This window comes from Bombina bombina, chromosome 11 (assembly GCF_027579735.1).
Source record: "Bombina bombina isolate aBomBom1 chromosome 11, aBomBom1.pri, whole genome shotgun sequence".
In the NCBI taxonomy this organism is placed as follows: domain Eukaryota; kingdom Metazoa; phylum Chordata; class Amphibia; order Anura; family Bombinatoridae; genus Bombina; species Bombina bombina.
The window spans coordinates 96,511,264-96,533,563 of NC_069509.1; the positions used below are offsets into that span (position 1 = coordinate 96,511,264).

Below are 22,300 nucleotides of genomic sequence, written 5' to 3' on the forward strand. Positions count from 1 at the left end.
TGGACTCCATTATTTCTATGGTTACCGGAGGCAAGGTTGCCTTCCTACCACAAGATAAGAACAAGTCTAAGGAACTATAATCTTCTAATTTTCGTTCTGGCAAATCCCAACGACCACAATCCTCCAAGACCGAGCTACCCAAAAGTACTTGGAAGCCGGCTCAGAGAATAAATCCTTATTCCTTGGATGGTATAAATCCAAGCAAAATAAGAAGCCCGCCGAAAACAGAGGCGTGAGGGGGCGGCCCCCGATCCGGGATCGAATCGTGTAGGGGCAGACTGTGTCTCTCTTTTTCAGATACCCTTGGTCCTGGAGGTGGTATCTCAGGGATACAGGATAGGCTTCAAATCTGATCCGGCAAGGGGCAGATTCTTTCTCTCGAATCTGTCTACCAGACCAGAAAAGAGGGATTCCTTTCTAGGGTGCGTTCGGGATCTATCCTCCTTAGGAAGAGTTGTTCCGGTGCCTATCGAAGAAAGAGGTTTGGGGTTTTATTCAAACCTTTTCGTGGTCCCAAAGATGCAGGGAACTTTCTGCGCAATTCTAACCCTAAAGTGCTTAAACAAATATCTCAGTGTCCCTTCCTTCAAGATGGCGACAATAAGGTCCATCCTTCCCTTAATTCAGGAAGGCCAGTTTATGACCACTAGATCTGAAGGACACTTACCTTCATGTTCCAATCCACAGGGAACACTTTCAGTTTCTGAGGTTTGTATTCCTGGACCAGCACTTCCAGTTAATTGCCCTTCCGTTTGGTCTAGCTACAGTTCCAAGAATCTTTACGAAGGTTCTGTGGGCTCTTCTAGCCATTGCCAGAATTCAGGGTATTGCTGTAGCACTATACTTGGACGATATTCTGGCGCAACCACCATCCTTTCGTCTTTTCAGTCTTCAATTACTTGGATGGAAGATAAACTTGAAAAAAAGAGTTCTCTTATCCCAAGGGTGGAATTCCTGGGTACTATATTAGACTCCATATCCATGAGGATATTTCTAACACACCAGAGACGTTGCAAGCTAACTTCGGCATGTCTTGCCTTCTGGACCTTCTTGAGTCCCTCTGTGGCTCACTGTATGGAGGTGATTGGTCTCATGGTGTCCTGCATGGACAGCATTCCTTTTGCCAGGTTCCGTCTCAGACCTTTACAATTGTGCATGCTTAGGCAGTGGAACGGCGATCATTCAGATCTGTTTCAACAAATTGTATTAGACAGCCGGTCGAGAGAATCGATCTCTTGGTGGCTCTGTCCAGATCATCTGTAAGACCATCCTGGTAGATTGTGACTATGGACGCAAGCCTATCCGGATGGAGAGCTGTTTGGGGTGCCAGGAAGGCACAGGGGTTGTGGGCTCAGGAGTCCTCCCTCCCGATCAATATTTTGGAACTACGGGCAATCTTTAAGGCTTGGCCACTTCTGGGTTCGTCCCAGTTTATCAGATTCCAATCCGACAATATAACCTTGGTGGCTTACATCAACCATCAGGGGGGAACAAGAAGTTCCTTGGCAATGAAGGAAGTATCTCCGATTCGGAAGTGGGAGGAGGCCCACAGCTGTTTGCTGTCAGTGATCCACATTCCGTGTGTGGACAACTGGGAGGCGGTTTTTCTCAGCAGGCAATCCTTTCATCCAGGGGAATGGTCTCTCCATCCCGAGATGTTTGCAGAAATATGCAGCAAGTGGGGGACGCCGGAGATGGATCTCATGGTGTCCCGTCTCAATACCAAGCTACCCAGGTACGGATCGTGGTAGAGGGATCCCCAAGTGTATCTAATAGATGCACTAGCAGTGCCCTGGAGGTTCAAACTCATCTTTTTCCTCCATTACCGCCTACTTCCTCGAGTGGTGGCCCGCATCAAACAGGAGCGGGTATCAGTAATCATGATTGCTCCATCGTGGCAGTGAAGGATGTGGTTTGTGGATCCTAGTGGGGATGTCCTCATCTCCTCTGTGGAAGTTACTTTGTCGCAGAGGACTGCTGATACAAGGTCTATTTGTTCTTCAAAATCTAGATTCTCTGAGGCTGACTGCGTGGAGATTGAACGCTTAGTTTTAGCCAAGAGAGGTTTATCTAAGAGTGTCATTGATACTCTTATTCAAGCTCGTAAACCAGTTACTCGGCGTATCTACCACAAGGTGTGGAGAACCTACTTATTCTGGTGTTAAGAGCGTGGTTTTTCCTGGCACAGAGTTAAGGTTGCCAGGATCTTATCTTTTCTCCAGGATGGGCTGGAGAAGGGCTTTTTTGCTAGTTCCCCGAGGGGACAGATTTTGACCTTGTCGGTTTTATTGCACAAGAGACTGGCTGAACTTCCAGACGTGCAGTCCTTTGTTAAGGCTCTGATTAGGATCAGATCCTGTGTTTAGAACTGGGGCTCCTCCTTGGAGCTTAAATCTTGTTCTTCGTTTTTTTGCAACAGGTTCCGTTTGAGCCTCTGCATTTGTTGACATTAAATTGTTCTCTTGGAAGGTTCTTTTTTTATTTGCTATTGCCTCTGCGCACAGAGTTTCTGAGATCTCTGCTTGGCAATGTGAGCCCCCTTATCTTATTATTTTTTTCAATGCAGATAAGGCAGTTTTACGTACTAAATTAGGTTTTCTTCCTAAGGTTGTGTCAGATCGCAACATCAATCAGGATATTGTGGTTCCTTCCTTGTGTCCTAATCCTTCATCGAAGGAACGCTTACTTCACAATTTGTATGTGGTTCGCGCCTTGAAGATCTATCTTCAGGCTAATAAGGAGTTTAGGCAATCTTCCTCTTTGTTTGTTGTCTATTCTGGGAAGCGTAAGGGGCAGAAAGCTACTTCGACTTCCCTATCTTTTTGGTTAAGGAATGTCATCCGCTTTGCTTACGAGACAGCGGTACAACTGCCTCCCAAGAGGATAACAGCTCATTCCACTAGAGCAGTGGCTTCCTCTTGGGCCTTTAAGAACGAGGCCTCTATGGATTAGATTTGTAAGGCGGCTACCTGGTCCTCCTTACATACTTTTTCAAAATTTCACAAGTGTGGTGTTTTTGCTTCGGCTAAAGCAGCTTTCGGGAGAAAAGTTTTGCAGGCTGTGGTGCCCTCAGAATAGGGTCCGTCTCTTCCTTTTTGTTCCCTCCCGTTATTCAGTGTCCTCTGGAGCTTGGGTATAGTTTTCCCAACAGTAAGGAATAAAGCCGTGGACTCTCCCTATCTTAGGAAGGAAAATATAATTTATGCTTACCAGATAAATTAATTTATTTCTTCTGGCACCATTTATACCCTAATGTTTCTCATACTTTTCTTTGTTCCCTCGACAGAATGACTGGGGTAGTGAGGAAGTGGGAGGGATATTTAAGCCTTTGGCTAGGGTGTCTGCCTCCTCCTGGTGGCCAGGTGTTGTATTTCCCAACAGTAAGGAATAAAGCCGTGAACTCTCCCTATCTGGAAGGAAAGGAATTTATCTGGTAAGCATAAATTATGATTTTTTTCAGACCCTTTTCCCATTGAAATCTAACCCAACACGTCAAAACCCCTCTATCCGCCACCCCCCCCCTCAGATCGCAACTTATAATAAATGTATTAACCATTAAACCACCATGCCCCCACATAGCAATCTAGCTATTTAAACTATTAACCCCTAATCTGCCCTGCCCCCGCATCACAACCTAGTTATTTAAACTATTAACCCCTAATCTGCCATGCCCCCACAACGCAAATAACTTATCACTAAGCCCCCTAACCAAACACCCCCTAAATTAACCCCCATTACATAAATAAAAAAAAATCCTAAATTACAATTGAAATAAAAAATCCTAAATTACAATTGAAATAAAAAATCCTAAATTACAATTGAAATAAAAAATCCTAAATTACAATTGAAATAAAAAATCCTAAATTACAATTGAAATAAAAAAATCCAAAATTACAATTAAAATAAAAAATCCTTAAACCTATGATTAAAGGGACAGTCAAGTCCAAAAAAAACTTTCATGTTTCAAATAGGGCATGTAACTTTAAACAACTTTCCAATTTACTTTTATCACCAATTTTGATTTGTTCTTTTGGTATTCTTAGTTGAAAGCTAGACCTAGGAAGGCTCATGTGATAATTTCTAAACCCTTGAAGGCCGCCTCTAATCTCATGCTTTTGTATTTGCTTTTCACAGCAGGGGAGAGCTAATTTAGGTAAACCCTATAGATAACACTGAGCACGCCCATGGATTGTAGCAGACACTGCACTAATTGGCTAAAATGAAAGGCAAAACATAATAAATAAAATGTCATGTGATCAGGGGGCTGTCAGAAGATGTTTAGATACAAGTTAATCACAGAGGTAAAAGTGTATTATTATAACTGTGTTGGTTATGCAAAACTGGGGAATGGGTAATAACGGGATTATCTATCTTTTAAAACAACAAAAATTCTGGTGTTGACTGTCCCTTTAAATTACAGTAATTAAATCTAAAATGGCAAGAAAAAAAAAGTCTAAAATCACAAAAAAAAAAAGAAACCAAATTATCCAAAATAAAAAATGTAAACCTAATCTAATACACCTATAAAAATACCCCCCCCCCCCTCTTATCTAAGACTAAACTACCAATAGCCCCTAAAATGGCCTTTTCTAGGCCATTGCCCTAAAGTGATCAGCTCTTTTACCTAAAAATAAAAATGAACCCCTAACAGTAAACCCCCAAACCCCCCCAAATAATAAAACCTAACACTTAAAAAAAAACAAAAAAAAAAACTAAGCTACCCATTGCCCTTAAAAGGGCATTTGTATGGGCATTGCTCTTAAAAGGGCATTCAGCTCTTTTGTGCCCATTAAAATAACAAAGTCCTAATCTAAAAAAAAAAACACCCCAAAAAATTAAAATAAAACCTAAGTCTATCCCCAAATAGGTACTGACTGTTCCTGAAGTCCGGAGTCCGGTGTTTGGTCTTCCAGGTGGCGATATCTTAATCTAGCGCAAAATCAACCAATAGGATTTCAGTAGCTCTCATCCTATTGGCTGATCTGAATTTGAGGAATCAAATCAGCCAATAGTAAAGCAAGGTTCGCCATTTTTAAACGGTACCTTGCATTCAATCTTCAGTGTGCGGCGGTGATCATACGAAGAGGATGCTCCACGCTGGATTTATTTTTTGGGTGTTTTTTTTTTTAGATTAGATTAGGACTTTATTTTAATTTGCACAAAAGAGCTGAATGCTCTTTTAAGGGCAATACCCATACAAATGTCATTTTCTTTCCTAAGATATGGTGAGTCAACGGTGTCCTCAATTACTGTTGGGAATATCACTCCTGGCCAGCAGGAAGAGGCAAAGAGCACCTACAGCAACCCCCCCCTTCCCACAATCCCCAGTCATTCTCTTTGCCTTCAGTTCAAGGAGGAGGTGTAGTTAGGTGTTTCTGCAATCAAGCTTTTGCTCTGATCTTTCTTGACAAATCTGGCTCTAGCTGTACTCCACGTTAGTCTCTTCAGTAGGACTGTGGTAGCTTTCAAGCAGTTAGGAACTTGTGGGGTGGGCCTCACTGCATTTTCCTAACAGGTTGCTGCCCTTACATAGAAAGCCAGAGTAGGTTTACTCTGTCATCTCTTGTTTTCACAGGTCTCTGTGAGGAGTGGCTTCCTCTCATACCGGGTGAGCTTTCCTCCTGCCGGATAGCCATAGGTGCAGGTAAGTGCCATTTTGTTTGTTTTATAAGGAGGAAAACAGAAGTTTGACACTCAAACAGGTAACTGCACGTTATTTGGGACTGTAATTCCTGTATTATGCTACCAGGAATATTTGGGCAGGGAGCAGGCACTGGGACTTGAGAGTTTTTTATTAGTGGCTCAGTAGGATCGATTTTGTTTAGGATGGGTTTGAACATGTCTCAGTTTAGAGACTAATTCCTAAGACATGTCACTGCCATATTGAAAACCTTTTATCATGACCCCCGGAGCGCCTCTGTAATTCTGAGGGAGGCGGGTCTTTTCTGAGGCGGCAAATCTTCAGCGCGTGCTGTTTATTAGAGCGGCGTAACTGTTAGCGGAAGTGGACGTACTGTAACAAGCTTCTCTAGTGGGTTGTGAATTATTATATCGGAGCCGTTGGAAAATCACTGCAGAACTAAGGGTTTCAGCAGATACGAATCCGGATTGCAGAGGGGGCAGGTAGGCACCTCAGTGACACGCTAAGGTGTAGAGTAGCCTGTGTTTAAAATAAAGATACTCTAAGCCTCATTTATTTGTCAAGGCATTGCTTAGCTCTAAGATTTTGGGCAAAGTTTAAGGTTCTATTGAACGTTATTTTAGCTGACTTTTTTCTGTTGGGAATGAATGCTCTTAAAGGGACAGTATTGAAAGAACAGATTTTTGTTTTGTTTTGTATCTTCTGTTTATTGCAAAATGGATCAAGTGTCTGTGACTCCTGCTGAATACAAGCTTTGTTTAGATAACCAAGTTGAACAACCCCCATTGCCTTTTTGTTCTACGTGTATTCAGAGAACTTTAATGTACAAAGATAGACTTTTTGTTACTGAGCCACCACTCTCTCAGGTTGATGCTGCTCAGGCAATGCCGCAACTTTCTCCTCAAGCGTCCCAAGCCTTAACACATTCAGTGCCCTGCGGTTCCTCACAATCTCCTGGAGGAGTATATTTGCATGCAGAAATTGTGGCCCAGATATCTGAGGCGTTAGCTGCCATTCCCCTGCTTCAGGGGAGACGCAAGAGGAAAATTAGAGAATCGGATAGTAAGGTTTCTGATCCAGTCCAGGCTAACCAAGTTGCTCTTTCTCATAAGTCTGAAGAGGAAGATACTTCGGTAGCTTCTGAGGGTGAAATCTCCGATTCGGATAGTATAATTCCTTCTCATGCTGAAGTTGTTTCCTTCAGATTTAAGCTTGAACACCTTCATGTTTTGTTAAAGGAGGTTTTGGCTACCTTGGATGACTCAGACACCCCTGTCGTTGTCAACCCTAAAAAAAATCTAGCAATTTAAATAGATATTTTGATGTTCCTGCCTCTGTGGAGGTGTTTCCCGTGCCAGACAGTGCTATGGAAATCATTGCCCGGGAATGGGATGGGCCTGGAATCCCGTTTTCTCAGTCTCCGGTTTTCAGAAAGATGTTTCTGGTGGCTTACTCCATTAAGGACTCATGGCAGACGGTGCCCAAGGTGGAAGGGGCGATTTCTACCTTAGCTAAGAGAACTACTATTCCCATTGAAGATGGTTGCTCTTTCAAGGATCCTATTGATAAAAAGCTGGAGGCTTACTTAAAAAAGATGAAGAGGAGAGAGGGGGCACCTCTTAGTGTGTTATGTTGAATTTCAAGCGATGTAGAAAGGAGAAAAATACACTCACCCAATGTGATGCCACCCGTATCGGAATAGGGTGCAAATGAGCTGGCCAACACTCTCAGCGGTTAGCACACTGGTCATGGATTCTCCATCAACTGGTCTCCAAATGATCTTTGCACCTGGAGGTATTCACCAAGTCGGTTACAGGAAGCGGGTAGTTTCCGGGTCCGCTCAGAAGACCGCTCGATACAAAGTGCTGCAGGACTGCTGTTAGTCTTGAAAAAAGAATAAATCCAACGAACGGTCAAGTCTCCGTTAGATAAAAAACAATTTTATTGATTGTCATCTAGTTTCTTCTAAGTCTAAACTTTTGGTGATTCCTTACAAGGGTAAAACCTTGTTTGGGCTGGGTTTGGCAGAAATTATTTCCGATATCACTGGCGGTAAAGTATCTTTTCTGCCACAAGATAAGAAGAATAGGCCGAAAGGATGTCAGAGTAATTTTCGTTCCTTTCGTAACTTCAGAGGTAAGTCTTCCCCTTCCTCTGCCAAGCAGGACCAATCCAAGCCTTCTTGGAAACCCAATCAGTCTTGGAACAAGGGGATGCAATCCAAGAAGCCCACAGCTGAGTCTAAGTCAGCATGAAGGGTCTGCCCCCAATTTGGGACCGGATCAAGTAGGGGGCAGACTGTTTTCTAAGGCATGGATACGGGATGTTCCAGATCCGTGGGCCGTAGACATATTATCCCAGGGTTACAAATTAGAATTCAAGACCGTTCCTCCCAGAGGCAGGTTTTCGCCTCTCAAGATTATCTGCAGACCAAATAAAAAGAGGCGTTCTTGAAATGTGTGCAGGACCTTTCCCTTATGGGGGTGATAGTTCCAGTACAAGAACAGGGTCTAGGGTTCTATTCCAATCTGTTCGTGGTTCCCAAAAAGGAGGGAACTTTCAGGCCTATTCTAGATCTAAAGTGTCTAAACAAGTTTCTCAGAGTGCCGTCTTTCAAAATGGAGACTATCCGTTCCATTCTGCCTTTAGTGCAAGAGGGTCAGTTCATGACGACACTAGACCTGAAGGACGCATACCTCCATGTTCCTATTCACAGGAATCGTCACAAATTTCTAAGATTTGCCTTTCTGGACAGGCATTTTCAGTTCGTGGCTCTTCCTTTTGGCCTTGCCACAGCTCCCAGAATTTTCTCAAAGGTCCTGGGGGCTCTTCTGGCAGTGATTTGGGTCTCAGGAAATTACAGTGGTGCCTTATCTGGATCACATTCTGGTACAGAGATCTTGTTGTCTTTTCTTCGCTCTCACGGATGGAAGGTGAATTTGGGAAAGAGTTCCCTAGTTCCGGCCACAAGGGTGTTTTTTCTAGGAACAATTAGATTCCCTTTCAATGAAGATATTCTGATGGAAGTGAGATTCTTTCCTTTTGCCTATCTCTACAGTCTGCGGTAGGGCCATTAGTGGCCCAATGTATGGAGGTAATTGGTCTGGTGGTGGCTTCCATGGACATAGTTCCTTTTGCCTGATTCCATCTGAGAGCTCTGCAGTTATGCATGCTCAGTCAATGGAACGGGGATTATGCAGATCTGTCTCAGAAGATAGTTCTAGATCAGTCGACAAGGGACTCTCTTCCATGGTGGCTGTCTCAGGAACATCTGTCTCAGGGGACATGCTTCCGGAGACCCTCATGGGTAATTGTGACCACGGACGCCAGCTTGGTGGACTGGGGTGCAGTTTGGGACTCAAAAGTGCAAGAACTTTGGTCTCTGGAGGAATCTGCTCTCCCCATAAACATTTTGGAGTTGAGCGATTTTCAACTCCTTGATGGCTTGGCCACAACTGGCTTTAGCCCAATTTATCAGGTTCCAGTCAGACAACCTAACTTTGGTGGCTTACATCAACCACAAGGGGGAACGCAGAGTTCCTTAGCCATGAAGGAGATGGCTCGGATTATTCAATGGGCGGAAGCTCATAATTGCTGTCTATCTGCCATCCACATTCCGGGAGTGGACAACTGTGAAGTGGATTTCCTGAGCAGACAGACTTTTTATCCCGGGGTGTCGGAACTCCATCCGGAGGTGTTTTACAAGTTAACCATCAAGTGGGGGATACCGGAATTGGATCTGATGGCATCTCGTCAGAACGCCAAGCTTCCAAATTACAGTTTGAGGTCAAGGGAACCTCAGGCCTTCCTGATAGATGCTCTGGCAGTTCCTTGGAGCTTCAAGTTAGCATACCCGTTTCCTCCATTTGCTCTCCTTCCATGAGTCATTGCTTGTATCAAGCAGGAGAGGGCTTTTTGATTCTAATAGCTCCTGCGTGGCCTTGCAGGATCTGGTATGCAGACTTTGTGGAAATGTCATCTCTACCACCGTGGAGACTTCCTTTGAGGGTCCTTTTTCTTCATCCAAATCTTGTTTCTCTGAAGCTGACTGCCTGGAGATTGAATGCTTGATTCTCAATGAGTCGGTCATTGAGACCATGATTCAGGCTCGTAACTCTATCACTAGAAAGATTTACCAAAAGATATGGCGCAAATATCTTTATTGGTGTGAATCTAAGGGCTACTCTTGGAGTAGGGTCAGGATTCCAAGAATTTTATCTGTCAGTACCTTAAAAGGGCCAGATTTCTGCTCTATCTGTTTTGCTGCACAAGCGTCTGGCGGCTGTACCAGATGTGCAATCCTTTTGTCAGGCCTTGGTTAGAATTACGCCTGTGTTTGAATCTGTTGCTCCACCGTGGAGTATTAATCTTGTTCTTAAGGTTTTGCAACAGGCTCCGTTTGAGCCTATGCATGTCATATATATTAAGTTACTTTGAAAAGTTTTGTTTCTTACAGCTATCTCTTCTGCTCGTAGAGTTTCTGAACTTTCAGCTTTGCAGTGCGACTTGCCTTATCTTATATTTCATGCTGATAAGGAAGTTCTTCGCACAAAGTTTGGTTTTCTTCTGAAGGTTGTGTCGGACAGAAATATTAATCAATAGATTGTTCCTTTGTGCCCTAATCCTTCTCATAAGGAACAACTATTACACAACCTGGATGTTGTGCGTGCCCTGAAATGTTATTTGCAGATGACCAAGGCTTTTCGTCAGTCTTCTGCATTGTTTGTTCTGGAAATCGTAAGGGTCAGAAAGCTACTGCTACTTCTTTCTCTCTGGTTGAGAAGTATTATTCATTTTGCCTATGAGACTGCTGGACAGCAGCCTCCTGAGAGAATCACAGCTCATTCTACTAGGGCTGTTTCTTCTTCTTGGGCTTTCAAGAATTAAGCTTCTGTTGAGAAGATGTGCAAGGCTGCTACTTGGTCCTCACTGCATAATTTTTTCAAATTTTATGTTTGATACTTTTGTTTCTGCTGAGGCTTCTTTTGGGAGAAAGGTTCTGCAAGCAGTGGTGTGTTCTTTTTAGGTCTACCTGTCTTGGCCCTCCGTAGTCCTCCGTGTCCTTTAGCTTGGGTATTGGTTCCCAACGGTAATTGAGGACACCTTGGACTCACCATATCTTAGGAACGAAAACAAAATTTATGCTTACCTGATGATCAGTTTCTTTCTTTCCAGATATGGTGAGTCAATGCCCCCACCCTTTATCTGACAGTTTGTTTTTTTACTAAACCTCAGGCACCTCTACACCTTGTGTTTCTCCCTTTCTCCATTTCTTTCATGTAATTAGCAAGAGTCCATGAGCTAGTGACGTATGGGATATACATTCCTACCAGGAGGGGCAAAGTTTCCCAAACCTCAAAATGCCTATAAATACACCCCTCACCACACCCACAATTCAGTTTTACAAACTTTGCCTCCGATGGAGGTGGTGAAGTAAGTTTGTGCTAGATTCTACGTTGATATGCGCTCCGCAGCAAGTTGGAGCCCGGTTTTCCTCTCAGCGTGCAGTGAATGTCAGAGGGATGTGAGGAGAGTATTGCCTATTTGAATGCAGTGATCTCCTTCTACGGGGTCTATTTCATAGGTTCTCTGTTATCGGTCGTAGAGATTCATCTCTTACCTCCCTTTTCAGATCGACGATATACTCTTATATATACCATTACCTCTGCTGATTCTCGTTTCAGTACTGGTTTGGCTTTCTACAAACATGTAGATGAGTGTCCTGGGGCAAGTAAATCTTATTTTCTGTGACACTCTAAGCTATGGTTGGGCACTTTTTTATAAAATTCTAAATATATGTATTCAAACATTTATTTGCCTTGACTCAGGATGTTCAACATTCCTTATTTTCAGACAGTCAGTTTCATATTTGGGATAATGCATTTGAATAAACAATTTTTTTCTTACCTTAAAAATTTGACTTTTCCCTGTGGGCTGTTAGGCTCGCGGGGGCTGAAAATGCTTCATTTTATGGCGTCATTCTTGGCACGGACTTTTTTGCCGCAAAATTTTTTTTCAGTTTCCGGCGTCATACGTGTCGCCGGAAGTTGCGTCATTTTTTACGTTCTTTTGCGCCAAAAATGTCGGCGTTCCGGATGTGGCGTCATTTTTGGCGCCAAAAGCATTTAGGCGCCAAATAATGTGGGCGTCTTATTTGGCACTAAAAAAATATGGGCGTCACTTTTGTCTCCACATTATTTAAGTCTCATTTTTTATTGCTTCTGGTTGCTAGAAGCTTGTTCACTGGCATTTTTTCCCATTCCTGAAACTGTCATTTAAGGAATTTGATCAATTTTGCTTTATATGTTGTTTTTTCTATTACATTTTGCAAGATGTCCCATGTTGAAGCTGAGTCAGAAGATACTTCTGGAAAATCGCTGCCTGGTGCTGGAGCTACCAAAGCTAAGTGTATCTGCTGTAAACTTTTGGTAGCTGTTCCTCCAGCTGTTGTTTGTATTGAATGTCATGACAAACTTGTTAATGCAGATATTTCCTTTAGTAAAGTTACATTACCTGTTGCTGTTCCATCAACATCTAATACTCAGAGTGTTCCTGATAACATAAGAGATTTTGTTTCTAAATCCATTAAGAAGGCTATGTCTGTTATTCCTCCTTCTAGTAAACCTAAACAGTATTTTAAAACTTCTCATTTTTCAGATTAATTTTTAAATGAACATCATTCTGATAATGGCTCTCCTGGTTCAGAGGATTCTGTCTCAGAGGTTGATGCTGATAAATCTTCATATTTATTTAAAATGGAATTTATTCGTTCTTTACTTAAAGAAGTCCTAATTGCATTAGAAATTGAGGATTCTGGTCCTCTTGATACTAAATACTAAATCTAAACGTTTAGATAAGGTTTTTAAATCTCATGTAGTTATTCCAGAAGTTTTTCCTGTTCCTGGTGCTATTTCTGAAGTAATTTCCAGGGAATGGAATAATTTGGGTAATTCATTTACTCCTTCTAAACGTTTTAAGCAATTATATCCTGTGCCATCTGACAGATTAGAGTTTTGGGGCAAAATCCCTAAGGTTGATGGGGCTGTCTCTACTCTTGCTAAGCGTACTACCATTCCTACGGCAGATGGTACTTCCTTTAAGGATCCTTTAGATAGGAAAATTGAATCCTTTCTAAGAAAAGCTTACTTGTGTTAAGGTAATCTTCTTAGACCTGCTATATCTTTGGCGGATGTTGCTGCAGCTTCATCTTTTTGGTTGGAAGCTTTAGCGCAACAAGTAACAGATCATAATTCTCATAGCATTATTATTCTTCTTCAACATGCTAATAATTATATTTGTGATGCCATCTTTGATATCATTAGAGTTGATGTCAGGTATATGTCTCTAGCTATTTTAGCTAGAAGAGCTTTATGGCTTAAAACTTGGAATGCTGATATGTCTTCTAAGTCTACTCTGCTTTCCCTTTCTTTCCAGGGTAATAAATTATTTGGTTCTCAGTTGGATTCTATTATCTCAACTGTTACTGGAGGGAAAGGAACTTTTTTACCACAGGATAAAAAATCTAAAGGTAAATTTAGGTCTAATAATCGTTTTCGTTCCTTTCGTCACAACAAGGAACAAAAGCCTGATCCTTCATCCTTAGGAGTGGTATCAGTTTGGAAACCATCTCCAGTCTGGAATAAATCCAAGCCTTTTAGAAAATCAAAGCCAGCTCCTAAGTCCACATGAAGGTGCGGCCCTCATTCCAGCTCAGCTGGTAGGGGGCAGATTACGTTTTTTCAAAGGAATTTGGATCAATTCCGTTCACAATCTTTGGATTCAGAATATTGTTTCAGAAGGGTACAGAATTGGCTTCAAGATAAGGCCGCCTGCAATGAGATTTTTTATTTCCCGTGTCCCAGTAAATCCAGCGAAGGCTCAAGCATTTCTGAAATGTGTTTCAGATCTAGAGTTGGCTGGAGTAATTATGCCAGTTCCAGTTCTGGAACAGGGGCTGGGGTTTTATTCAAATCTCTTCATTGTACCAAAGAAGGAGAATTCCTTCAGACCAGTTCTGGATCTAAAAATATTGAATCGTTATGTAAGGATACCAACATTCAAAATGGTAACTGTAAGGAGTATCCTGCCTTTTGTTCAGCAAGGGCATTATATGTCTACAATAGATTTACAGGATGCATATCTGCATATTCCGATTCATCCAGATCATTATCAGTTTCTGAGATTCTCGTTCCTAGACAAGCATTACCAGTTTGTGGCTCTGCCGTTTGGCCTAGCAACAGCTCCAAGAATTTTTACAAAGGTTCTCGGTGCCCTTCTGTCTGTAATCAGAGAACAGGGTATTGTGGTATTTCCTTATTTGGACGATATCTTGGTACTTGCTCAGTCTTCACATTTAGCAGAATCTCATACGAATCGACTTGTGGTGTTTCTTCAAGATCATGGTTGGAGGATCAATTTACTAAAAAGTTCATTGATTTCTCAGACAAAGGTAACCTTTTTGGGTTTCCAGATAGATTCAGTGTCCATGACTCTATCTTTGACAGACAAGAGACGTCTAAAATTGATATCAGCTTGTCGAAACCTTCAGTCACAATCATTCCCTTCGGTAGCCTTATGCATGGAAATTCTAGGTCTTATGACTGCTGCATCTGACGCGATCCCCTTTGCTCGTTTTCACATGCGACCTCTTCAGCTCTGTATGCTGAACCAGTGGTGCAGGGATTACACAAAGATATCTCAATTAATATCTTTAAAACCGATTGTACGACACTCTCTGACGTGGTGGACAGATCACCATCGTTTAGTTCAGGGGGCTTCTTTTGTTCTTCCGACCTGGACTGTAATCTCAACAGATGCAAGTCTTACAGGTTGGGGAGCTGTGTGGGGGTCTCTGACGGCACAAGGGGTTTGGGAATCTCAGGAGGTGAGATTACCGATCAATATTTTGGAACTCCGTGCAATTTTCAGAGCTCTTCAGTCTTGGCCTCTTCTAAAGAGAGAATCGTTCATTTGTTTTCAGACAGACAATGTCACATCTGTGGCATACATCAATAATCAAGGAGGGACTCACAGCCCTCTGGCTATGAAAGAAGTATCTCGAATTCTGGTTTGGGCGGAATCCAGCTCCTGTCTAATTTCTGCGGTTCATATCCCAGGTATAGACAATTGGGAAGCGGATTATCTCAGTCGCCAAACGTTGCATCCGGGCAAATGGTCTCTTCACCCAGAGGTATTTCTTCAGATTGTCCAAATGTGGGGACTTCCAGAAATAGATCTGATGGCCTCTCATCTAAACAAGAAACTTCCCAGGTATCTGTCCAGATCCAGGGATCCTCAAGCGGAAGCAGTGGATGCATTGTCACTTCCTTGGAAGTATCATCCTGCTTATATCTTTCCGCCTCTAGTTCTTCTTCCAAGAGTGATCTCCAAGATTCTGAAGGAATGCTCGTTTGTTCTGCTGGTAGCTCCAGCATGGCCTCACAGGTTTTGGTATGCGGATCTTGTCCGGATGGCCTCTTGCCAACCGTGGACTCTTCCGTTAAGACCAGACCTTCTGTCGCAAGGTCCTTTTTTCCATCAGGATCTCAAATCCTTAAATTTAAAGGTATGGAGATTGAACGCTTGATTCTGGGTCAAAGAGGTTTCTCTGACTCTGTGATTAATACTATGTTACAGGCTCGTAAATCTGTATCTAGAGAGATATATTATAGAGTCTGGAAGACTTATATTTCTTGGTGTCTTTCTCATCATTTTTCCTGGCATTCTTTTAGAATTCCGAAAATTTTACAGTTTCTTCAGGATGGTTTGGAGAAAGGTTTGTCTGCAAGTTCTTTGAAAGGACAAATCTCTGCTCTTTCTGTTCTTTTTCACAGAAAGATTGCTAATCTTCCTGATATTCATTGTTTTGTACAAGCTTTGGTTCGTATAAAACCTGTTATTAAGTCAATTTCTCCTCCTTGGAGTTTGAATTTGGTTCTGGGGGCTCTTCAAACTCCTCCGTTTGAACCTATGCATTCATTGGACATTAAATTACTTTCTTGGAAAGTTTTGTTCCTTTTGGCCATCTCTTCTGCCAGAAGAGTTTCTGAATTATCTGCTCTTTCTTGCGAGTCTCCTTTTCTGATTTTTCATCAGGATAAGGCGGTGTTGCGAACTTCTTTTGAATTTTTACCTAAGGTTGTGAATTCCAACAACATTAGTAGAGAAATTGTGGTTCCTTCATTATGTCCTAATCCTAAGAATTCTAAGGAGAAATCATTGCATTCTTTGGATGTAGTTAGAGCTTTGAAATATTATGTTGAAGCTACTAAGAATTTCCGAAAGACTTCTAGTCTATTTGTTATCTTTTCCGGTTCTAGGAAAGGTCAGAAGGCCTCTGCCATTTCTTTGGCATCTTGGTTGAAATCTTTAATTCATCATGCTTATGTCGAGTCGGGTAAAACTCCGCCTCAAAGGATTACAGCTCATTCTACTAGGTCAGTTTCTACTTCCTGGGCGTTTAGGAATGAAGCTTCGGTTGATCAGATTTGCAAAGCAGCAACTTGGTCTTCTTTGCATAGTTTTACTAAATTCTACCGTTTTGATGTGTTTTCTTCTTCTGAAGCTGTTTTTGGTAGAAAAATACTTCAGGCAGCTGTTTCAGTTTGAATCTTCTGCTTATGTTTTCAGTTTTTTTCATTATAAAATTTAAACTTTATTTTGGGTGTGGATTATTTTTCAGCGGAATTGGCTGTCTTTATTTTATCCCTCCCTCTCTAGTGACTCTTGCGTGGAAAGATCCACATCTTGGGTAGTCATTATCCCATACGTCACTAGCTCATGGACTCTTGCTAATTACATGAAACAAAACATAATTTATGTAAGAACTTACCTGATAAATTCATTTCTTTCATATTAGCAAGAGTCCATGAGGCCCACCCTTTTTGTGGTGGTTATGATTTTTTTGTATAAAGCACAATTATTCCAATTCCTTATTTTTTATGCTTTCGCACTTTTTTCTTATCACCCCACTTCTTGGCTATTCGTTAAACTGATTTGTGGGTGTGGTGAGGGGTATGGGAAACTTTGCCCCTCCTGGTAGGAATGTATATCCCATACGTCACTAGCTCATGGACTCTTGCTAATATGAAAGAAATTAATTTATCAGGTAAGTTCTTACATAAATTATGTTATATGATTGTCTGGTGTTGCAGATTTCTCTTGTTAAGTGTTTTTAGTCCACGGGTCATCCATTACTTATGGGATATATTCTCCTTCCCAACAGGAAGTTGCAAGAGGATCACCCAAGCAGAGCTGCTATACAGCTCCTCCCCTCACATGTCATATCCAGTCATTCTCTTGCAACTCTCAACAAAGGAGGTCGCAAGAGGAGTTAGGAGTTTTTTACTTAATTATTCTTCAATCAAAAGTTTATTTTAAATGGCACCGGTGTGTGCTGTTTTTTTTCTCAGGCAGTATTTAGAAGAAGAATCTGCCTGCGTTTTCTATGATTTTAGCAGACGTAACAAAGATCCACTGGCTGTTCTCGCACATTCTGAGGAGGGGGGTAACTTCAGAAAAGGGAATAGCATGCGGGGTCCCCTGCAATTGAGGTATGTGCAGTACAATATTTTCTAGGAATGGAATTGACTAAGAAAACACTGCCGATACCCATATGATGTAAATACAGCCTAAAATGCAGTAGTAGCGACTGGTATCAGGCTGGTAAATGTATGCACAGTGGAGTTATTTTCTAGGGAATAGAATTTGACTGAAAAAATGCTGTTAATACCGAAATAATGTATGAGCCTTAACTGCAGTAGAAGCGACTGGTAGCAGGCTTAGTGATAACTTTACACAACATCTAAAATCTTGTTTTTAAAACGTTTACTGGCATGTTAATCGTTTTGTGAGGTACTTTGGTGATAAATCTCTTGGGGCATGATTTTTTCCACATGGCTAACGTTTATTTCTACATAGAAACCGTTATAGCAGGTCTCCCACTGATGTAATATGAGTGGGAGGGGCTTTTCGTTAGCGCCTTGTTGCGCAGTTAAAATTCAATCATAGTCTTCCTGTTTCTTCCTCCTTGATCCAGGACGTCTCGAGAGAGCTCAGGGGTCTTCAAAATTTATTTTTGAGGGAGGTAATCAGTCACAGCAGACCTGTGACAGTGTGTTTGACTGTGATAAAAACGTTAACTGTTAAATTGATCCATTTTTTTTGGGTATTAAGGGGTTAATCATCCTTTTGCTAGTAGGTGCAATCCTCTGCTAATTTCATACATTTAGTATAAAGATTTGGTTGCTGTAACTGGATTAGTTCATTGTTATTTCAACTGTAACTGTCTTTTTGTGTTTTTAAAAGCGCAGCAGCGTTTTTTACATTGCTTGAAAATTTTCTGAAGTAATTTCAAAGCTTGCTAGCCTCATTGCTAGTCTGTTTAAACATGTCTGATACAGATTAATCTGTTTGTTCATTATGTTTAAAAGCCAATGTGGAGCCCAATAGAAATATGTGTACCAATTATATTGATATTACTTTAAATAAAGGTCAGTCTTTACCGGTAAAGAAATTATCACCAGACATTGAGGGGGAAGTTATGCCGCCTAACTCTCCTCACGTGTCAGTACCTGCGCCTCCCGCTCAGGAGGTGCGTGATGTTGTGGCGCCAAGTACATCAAGGCCCTTACAAATCACTTTGCAAGATATGGCTAATGTTATGAAAGAAGTATTATCTAATTTGCCTGAGTTAAGAGGCAAGCGGCATAGCTCTGGGTTAAGGACAGAGCGCGCTGATGACACGAGAGCCATGTCTGATACTGCGTCACAATTTGCAGAACATGAGGACGGAGAGCTTCATTCTGTGGGTGACGGATCTGATCCAGGGAGACCGGATTCAGAAATTTCAAATTTTAAATTTAAGCTTGAGAACCTCCGTGTATTGCTAGGGGAGGTGTTAGCGGCTCTGAATGATTGTGACACGGTTGCAATCCCAGAGAAGTTATGTAGGCTGGATAAATACTATGCGGTGCCAGTGTGTACTGACGTTTTTCCTATACCTAAAAGACTTACAGAGATTATTAACAAGGAGTGGGATAGACCCGGTGTGCCCTTTTCCCCTCCTCCGATATTTAGAAAAATGTTCCCAATAGACGCTACCACACGAGACTTATGGCAGACGGTCCCTAAGGTGGAGGGAGCAGTTTCTACTTTAGCTAAGCGCACAACTATCCCGGTGGAGGATAGCTGTGCTTTCTCAGATCCAATGGCTAAAAAAATTAGAAGGTTACCTTAAGAAAATGTTTGTTCAACAAGGTTTTATATTACAGCCCCTTGCCTGCATTGCGCCCGTCACTGCTACGGCGGCTTTCTGGTTTGAGTCTCTGGAAGAGGCTATTCACACAGCACCATTGGATAAGATCATGAACAAGCTTAAAGCACTTAAGCTAGCTAATGCATTTGTTTCGGACGCCGTTGTGCATTTAACCAAACTAACGGCTAAGAACTCCGGATTTGCAATCCAGGCGCGCAGAGTGCTATGGCTTAAATCCTGGTCAGCAGATGTGACTTCTAAATCTAAATTGCTTAATATTCCTTTCAAAGGGCAAACCTTATTCGGGCCCGGCTTGAAAGGAATTATTGCTGACATTACTGGAGGTAAGGGTCACACCCTTCCTCAGGATAGGGCCAAATCAAAGGCCAAACAGTCTAATTTTCGTGCCTTTCGTAATTTCAAGGCAGGAGCAGCATCAACTTCCTCTGCTCCAAAACAGGAAGGAACTGCTGCTCGTTACAGACAGGGTTGGAAAAGCAACCAGTCCTGGAACAAGGACAAGCAGGCCAGAAAGCCTACTTCTGCCCCTAAGACAGCATGAAGGAAGGGCCCCCTATCCGGAAACGGATCTAGTGGGGGGCAGACTCTCTCTCTTCGCCCAGGCTTGGGCAAGAGATGTCCAGGATCCTTGGACGTTGGAGATCATATCTCAGGGATACCTTCTGGACTTCAAAGCTTCTCCTCCACAAGGGAGGTTTCATCTGTCAAGGTTATCAACAAACCTAATAAAGAAAGAGGCATTTCTACAATGTGTACAAGACCTCTTAGTAATGGGAGTGATCCACCCAGTTCCGCGAACGGAACAAGGGCAAGGGTTTTACTCAAATCTGTGGTTCCCAAAAAAGAGGGAACCTTCAGACCAATCTTGGACCTAAAGATCTTAAACAAGTTCCTAAGGGTTCCATCGTTCAAAATGGAAACTATTCGAACAATCCTACCCATGATCCAAGAGGGTCAGTATATGACCACAGTGGACTTAAAGGATGCCTACCTTCACATACCGATTCACAAAGATCATTATCGGTATCTAAGGTTTGCCTTTCTAGACAGGCATTACCAGTTTGTAGCTCTTCCCTTCGGGTTAGCTACGGCCCCGAGAATTTTTACAAAGGTTCTGGGCTCACTTCTGGCGGTACTAAGACTGCGAGGCATAGCAGTGGCTCTGTACCTAGACGACATTCTGATACAAGCGTCAAGTTTTCAAAATGCAAAGTCTCATACAGAGATAGTTCTTGCATTTCTGAGGTCGCATGGGTGGAAAGTGAACGTGGAAAAGAGTTCTCTGTTACCACTCACAAGGGTTCCTTTTCTAGGGACTCTGATAGATTCTGTAGAGATGAAGATTTACCTGACGGAGTCCAGGTTATCAAAGATTCTAAATGCTTGCTGTGTCCTTCATTCCATTCCAAGGCCATCAGTAGCTCAGTGCATGGAAGTAATCGGCTTAATGGTCGCGGCAATGGACATAGTGCCATTTGCGCGCCTGCATCTCAGACCGCTGCAATTATGCATGCTAAGTCAGTGGAATGGGGATTATTCAGATCTGTCCCCTCTACTAAATCTGGACCAGGAGGCCAGAGATTCTCTTCTCTGGTGGTTGTCGCGGGTTCATCTGTCCAAAGGAATGACTTTTCGCAGTCCAGATTGGACGATTGTAACAACAGATGCCAGCCTACTAGGCTGGGGCACAGTTTGGAACTCCCTGAAGGCTCAGGGATCGTGGACTCAGGAGGAGAAACTCCTCCCAATAAATATTCTGGAATTAAGAGCAATATTGAATGCTCTTCTAGCTTGGCCTCAGTTATCAACACTGAGGTTCATCAGATTTCAGTCGGACAACATCACGACTGTGGCTTACATCAACCATCAAGGGGGAACCCTAGCGATGTTGGAAGTATCCAATATAATTCGCTGGGCAGAGTCTCACTCTTGCCACCTGTCAGCGATATACATCCCAGGTGTGGAGAACTGGGAGGCGGACTTTCTAAGTGGCCAGACTTTTCATCCGGGGGAGTGGGAACTTCATCCGGAGGTCTTTGCTCAACTGATTCATCGTTGGGGCAAACCAGAACTGGATCTCATGGCGTCTCGCCAGAACGCCAAGCTTCCTTGTTACGGATCCAGATCCAGGGAGCGGTGCTGATAGATGCTCTAGCAGCCCCTTGGGTTTTCAAGATGGCTTATGTGTTTCCTCCGTTTCCGTTGCTGCCTCGATTGATTGCCAAGATCAAACAGGAGAGAGCATCAGTGATTTTGATAGCTCCTGCGTGGCCACGCAGGACCTGGTATGCAGACCTCGTGGACATGTCGTCCTGTCCACCATGGTCTCTGCCTCTGAGGCAGGACCTTCTAATTCAGGGTCCTTTCAACCATCCAAGCCTAATTTCTCTGAGGCTGACTGCATGGAGATTGAACGCTTGATTCTATCAAAGCGTGGTTTCTCGGAGTCGGTTATTGATACATTAACACAGGCTCGGAAACCTGTTACCAGAAAAATTTACCATAAGATATGGCGTAAATATTTATATTGGTGTGATTCCAAGAGTTACTCCTGGAGTAAGGTCAGGATTCCTAGGATATTGTCTTTTCTACAAGAGGGTTTAGAAAAGGGTTTATCTGCTAGTTCGTTAAAGGGACAGATTTCTGCTCTGTCTATTCTTTTACACAAACGTCTGGCAGAAGTTCCAGACGTTCAGGCTTTTTGTCAGGCTTTGGCTAGGATTAAGCCTGTGTTTCAGACTGTTGCTCCGCCGTGGAGCTTAAACTTAGTTCTTAAAGTTCTCCAAGGTGTTTCGTTTGAACCCCTTCATTCCATTGATATTAAGCTGTTATCTTGGAAAGTTCTGTTTTTGATGGCTATTTCCTCGGCTCGAAGAGTCTCTGAGTTATCTGCCTTACATTGTGATTCTCCTTATCTGATTTTCCATTCAGACAAGGTAGTTCTGCGTACTAAACCTGGGTTTTTACCTAAGGTAGTTTCTAACAGGAATATCAATCAAGAGATTGTTGTTCCATCATTATGTCCTAATCCTTCTTCGAAGAAGGAACATCTTTTGCATAATCTGGACGTAGTCCGTGCCCTGAAGTTCTACTTACAGGCAACTAAAGATTTTCGGCAAACTTCTTCACTGTTTTTCGTTTATTCTGGACAGAGGAGAGGTCAAAAGGCTTCGGCCACCTCTCTCTCTTTTTGGCTTCGTAGCATAATAAGTTTAGCCTATGAAACTGCTGGACAGCAGCCCCCTGAAAGAATTACAGCTCATTACACTAGAGCTGTGGCTTCCACCTGGGCCTTTAAGAATGAGGCCTCTGTTGAACAGATTTGCAAGGCTGCAACTTGGTCTTCACTTCATACCTTTTCAAAATTTTACAAATTTGACACT

General features: G+C 42.5%; 1 protein-coding gene across 1 annotated transcript in view; it reads left to right on the plus strand.

Annotated features, from left to right (window-relative positions):
- The window catches only part of UBN1 (ubinuclein 1), a 412,348-nt gene that overhangs the window by 183,217 nt on the left and 206,831 nt on the right, over positions 1 to 22,300 (plus strand). The gene's annotated exons all lie outside the window — the stretch shown is intronic.